Source organism: Physeter macrocephalus, chromosome 15 (assembly GCF_002837175.3).
Source record: "Physeter macrocephalus isolate SW-GA chromosome 15, ASM283717v5, whole genome shotgun sequence".
Taxonomy (NCBI): domain Eukaryota; kingdom Metazoa; phylum Chordata; class Mammalia; order Artiodactyla; family Physeteridae; genus Physeter; species Physeter macrocephalus.
Genome location: NC_041228.1, coordinates 9,315,618 through 9,320,527, shown reverse-complemented (window position 1 = coordinate 9,320,527; position 4,910 = coordinate 9,315,618). Strand labels below are relative to the sequence as shown.

The 4,910-nt window shown below is 40.8% G+C and overlaps 1 non-coding gene across 1 annotated transcript; it reads left to right on the top strand.

Annotated features, from left to right (window-relative positions):
- The first annotated feature begins 4,586 nt into the window (after positions 1–4,586).
- LOC112066422 (U6 spliceosomal RNA) lies at positions 4,587–4,693 on the top strand. The gene has a single exon (XR_002892643.1). It is a non-coding gene; the product is annotated as a U6 spliceosomal RNA (small nuclear RNA).
- The last annotated feature ends 217 nt before the right edge of the window (positions 4,694–4,910 follow it).

The following is a 4,910-nucleotide window of genomic DNA, read 5'->3' as shown; positions in this document are numbered from 1 at the left end:
AGATTTAAAAGCTCGGTTTTGTCCTCGCTAATTAAAATGCCCACATTTCTTAGATGGGCTTAGAAGACAAAGCTGTATTCCACTGCCTAACAGATAGGACCATTTGGGGAAGCACCAGGGTGTGTTTATTTGAATTGATTACTATCCCTTTGGGATGACAACATGTCTGATGTGGTAATGCTGGGTTTACAAGTCTTTCATACACACATACTCTTGTCTTCCTCATATGGAGGGTGGAAGAGGCTCCTTTAACTAGAATTTTCTAGCACGTGGTTTGAGTGGAGTGGGTTCCTGGGGCACCTTTGTCATACTCATCTCTGTGGGTGCCAGGACCCTGTGATAATTGGCTTTGCAGACTCGTGGGAGCTTTTGGACAATGGAGGCTGATGACTGAGGCCAAGGGGGTCACTGCAGACACTGACCAGAGTAAGCAACACATGCTTCTCCTTGTTCTGTTAAATGTGAAGCATAGCCAGGGGAGCACTTTTCTGCCTTTTGTGGACCAGACGTTGGCAGAGTTGAAGGTCAATTTACTTTCCAGGTGCCCTAGAAGCACAGCTTGCAGCCCACGTAAGAGGAAAGAAAAGCTGAGAGGTGGCTTCTGCAAAGTCTGGAAACCACAGCTCCGGGGACAAGCCCAGGGTCTCTGTTTTCACAAATATTGGATACTCCTGTTCAATTTGCTGTTGATGTGTTCTTTTAGTGATAGCTCTTTTCTACTCTTTTAGACCAAACCAGCTGTAGAAGAGAATCGTCCTAACCATCATTCAAAGAGAACTTGTGCTTTGCTTTGAGATACTCTGTATGAAAATGTTTGATTGCATTTGAAATCTATTCTCGTTACCGCAGGAAATTTCCTCCATACTTTTGTCAATGAGAGAAGAGAAAGATCTTTTGGATTCTGTAAATTTAATTTCAGCTGTTGCAAATTTTGAATGGTTGTGAAATGGTTTTACATTTTATTATCACCTACTCATACAAAGACAATTTTTAGTTGTGGTAACTATTAAAACTTTGAAAAGAGCCTCATTAAAAAGTATCAATCAGAAATTGTGTGTGGCCAATTCAAGCATAAAATCTACTATGAAATAGAAGTTATCACCAGACAAGCAAGTTCAAGTTGCCTGTTAGAAGTCTGATGGGACTTTATGTGGATTTCACACGAGTTTAGTATTTAATACCACCCACACTACTTTGTATTTTGTCTTTTCTTATCATAATTGTATTTTATAAGAATGTTTAATGAATTTTCCTCTACTACCAGCATTACTACGCTAAAAAATAGTATCATGTTTCCTGTTGCAGTGGAAAAAAAAATCCTACACTACACTGCATTGCACTGGACTCAACAGTCCTTTTACAATTTCCTATTGTGGTAATGATAATGATCCTTGTTATAAGTGATTTAGTCTCAGAAAAGGAAACTCTCACTGGCTTATACAACAACCTGGTGAATAGAGCCAACTGTCTTTGTAAAGATGAGCGCACGGAAACCGTGAGGTCAGGAGTCTTGCCTTCATTCATGGAAACTGTAAATGGCCACCGCTTTTGCCTCCTGTCCTGTGCTTTGCAGACCTGGGCAAAGTTCCTCAAAAATAGAGATGACTCTCTCCATCCAAACTAGAAAAACTGAGATGATGTTGTTTATTATTAATATGCTTACCATTTATATTTTTAAAAAATGTATCATCCCAGAAATCATGCAGGCGTTCATCTTGATATATTACTAAATATTACAGGAGATGGAATGAAAGAATAATCTTTCCATTTATAGATGTTGCTCTGCAGAGGGATACCTGGATGAGAGGGAAAAGAGCTCCACTAGGTTTCAGAAGATTATATGAAACAGTACATGATTGGGACAGTGTGAAGTGATGTACTCAGAAGAAAAATCATTCAAGCCACATATAACCCACAGTTTTCAGGCAGAGGAGTCTAGATGTAAAACTAGGGTTATCAGAACATTTGGCTACAGTCCTTCTCCAGCTTTGCGTCATCGGCTGTTGCAAGATGTCTGACATATTTGACCATCTCTCAAATCTTTCTACTTTTTCTCCCAACTCCAATGTCACTTCCTCCGTCCAAGGTACGATAATTTCTTAATTGGTCTCCCTTCATCCTTTTCTCTCTTTTGTTTATTCTCTTCTCCACTGTCAGCATAATCTTTTGGCAATACTAATCTGGCATGTAACACACAACAAGTCTACTAAACCCCTTTGGTATCTTCCTATTGCTCCTATGGTTAGGATAGATATTCCCAGAATGCACTTCAGGGCCTCCCTTGACCCAGCCCCTGTCTGTCTCTCCACCTTCACCTGGCCCCAAGCGTGAGCTCTGATCACATTTTCTAAACACCTCGCTGCCAATGGGCTTCTGTTCACCATCACTGCTGTTTGTGTTTTCCTTGTTCCTCTGGTCACCTCAATCATGCCTTTTCGTCCTTAATATCTCACTTCATTGTTATATCCTCAGAGTCTCTCCCCAATGTCCTGATTTGGTCAACAACACATATCACAGGCTCTGAAAAGATGGCATAACTTTTTCTTGGTTGTGCTTTGCTTTTCATATTTGCCATTTTTCATTTACTTGATTAATGTCTGTTTTTCCTGCCAGACCGCTTAGACCCTATGAAGACGGACTGTGTTTCTTACTTTTTTTTTTTTGGCTCACCTTTGTGGCCCCAGAGTGCAGTATTGAATTGAGTCAGATCCAATGTAAACGCTTAGTACATTTCAGCTGCTATTTATTATTAATATTTTTTTAGTGGCTTCAGTGTACGTACTTCGGGTGAACTGCTTGGTGCTCTTAGTCAGTTGCCCTTTTCCTGACTTTGGCTTCTCCAAGTCCTATAGTAGCAAAGCCTGTCTGCAGCCTCCATCACTGAACCCTACTGCTGCCTCCTCTGGGGACAAGAACCAGGCTTCAGCTTAGCCTCCAAGGACCCTCAGGGGTGAGGGCTGAGGTAGCAACAGAGCCTAGGTTTGACCCCACCAGACCCAAGAGGCTCTGGCTTTCCAAGGGGCTTGCAAAAAAAAAAAAAAAAAAAAGCCATGTAACATAGGCAAACACCATGGTGCAATTGACACCTCATGGGGTGAACTTGGACCAGTGAGATACAGGAGGCAGGAAAAGAGCTGGCAGATGAATTGCTTCCCTTCTTCCCTCTGAGGCAGTGAAGCGTGTAGCCCCATTTGGCTTTTCCAGGGACATCCCCCTGACCAATCCACCCTCTCCCTTTACATTCCTCTGAAACTTGGACCAGTTTAGTAATGCCCATCTTGTATTTGTTTTCCCCGCTTCCCTCTCTCTTCCCTTTTGCTCCTTTCTGCTATGCCCTGGCACTACACCCCCGTGAAAAATATTAGCTAAGATTTGCCTCAGACTGTTTTCTAGTTAACCCACCCTTAGATAATTTTCCTTCTTGTTTTCAATATCATCGTAGTGTTCATTAGGGGCATCCATCTAAGCAATTGGATGACATTGGACCCCATTCATACATTTATTAGCTTAATATTTATTGCGTTCATACGAGGCAATAGGCTTTATTTTGGGTCTATTAGGTACGAGAATGCAGAGAAAGTTATTCCTGAGCTTCAGAGGCCACTTCTAAGGTGGAAGAAGGGGAAGCAGACATGTAAATTAGCTATCAAGAGATTATAGTAGGGTTCTTTGAGAAAATAATCATTAATTTTGCCCAAAACTGTCAGGAGGGTTTCCTCAGGGGACAGTAACATATGAGGTGAGTGCTAAAGGATGAGGAGTGATCTTTCCAGCAGACAAGGTGGGTCAGAGAAGGCTCTTCAGGTGGAGGGAGGGACAGGCACACAAAAGCAGAGGTAAGGGAGATCATGGTGCGTCGTGGGGAAAACTGCAAGAGTCTGTTAGGATAAAAGGAAGCTGGGGAGGATGATGGGGTCAGAGCTACAAAGAAACATTGACTTTACATTGCGGTTGGGCAACCACGTTTCTGCGAAACACAGTGAAGAAACATCAGAATAAAGTGAAGAACACGATTTAGGGACCTGGCATCAACTAATTTTGTTCCTTTATTTCCTGCTTGGTTTTGTAGCAGGATTTCACACTGAGCTGCCCAAGTTCAGAAATATGAAGAATGAGAGTTGATATAATCATAGAACATGACACGTTTAGATGAGGCTGCTTGTCCTTTGAAACACAGAGAGTGAAGTGGCAAATCTAGCCTGGTTGATCCCCTGAAACAGATTTGTTTTTGAGGTCTCTTTCTATAAGCAGAATTATTTTCAGTAATAATCATGAAATGGGATGAATATATTTCATGTATGAACCAAAATTTGTATTTGCCAAATTAAAATTTTACTGTTTGAATTTCACATTCTGTTTCACTTTTAAATTGAAATAAACACTCTAAGAGCACATAGAATGACAGAATTGAAGTGACTCTAGCTTTTTTTCTTCATCTTTACCATCACTGTTTATTTCTCACCTGTTGGTTACATATAAGAATATGTACTATATCCACAGGGGTTGGATATACGAACTATACCTGCACCCGAAGTAAGCTGAAATGATTCTAAATCCTTGCAAACTTACTTGCAAAAGCAAAGTGTGTGCTGGCCTCGGCAGCACATATACTAAAATTGGAACGATACAGAGAAGATTAGCATGGCCCTTGTGCAAGGATGACATGCAAATTCGTGAAGCATTCTATGTTTTTAGCTACGTGTAAAAGAATGACATTAGAACACTCCCTAACACCATACACAAAAATAAACTCAAAATGTTTTAAAGACCTAAATGTAAGGCCAGACACTATAAAACTCTTAGAGGAAAGCATAGGCAGAACACTCTATGACATAAATTACAGCAAGATCCTTTTTGACCCACCTCCTAGAGTAATGGAAATAAAATAAAAAATAAACAAATGGGACCTC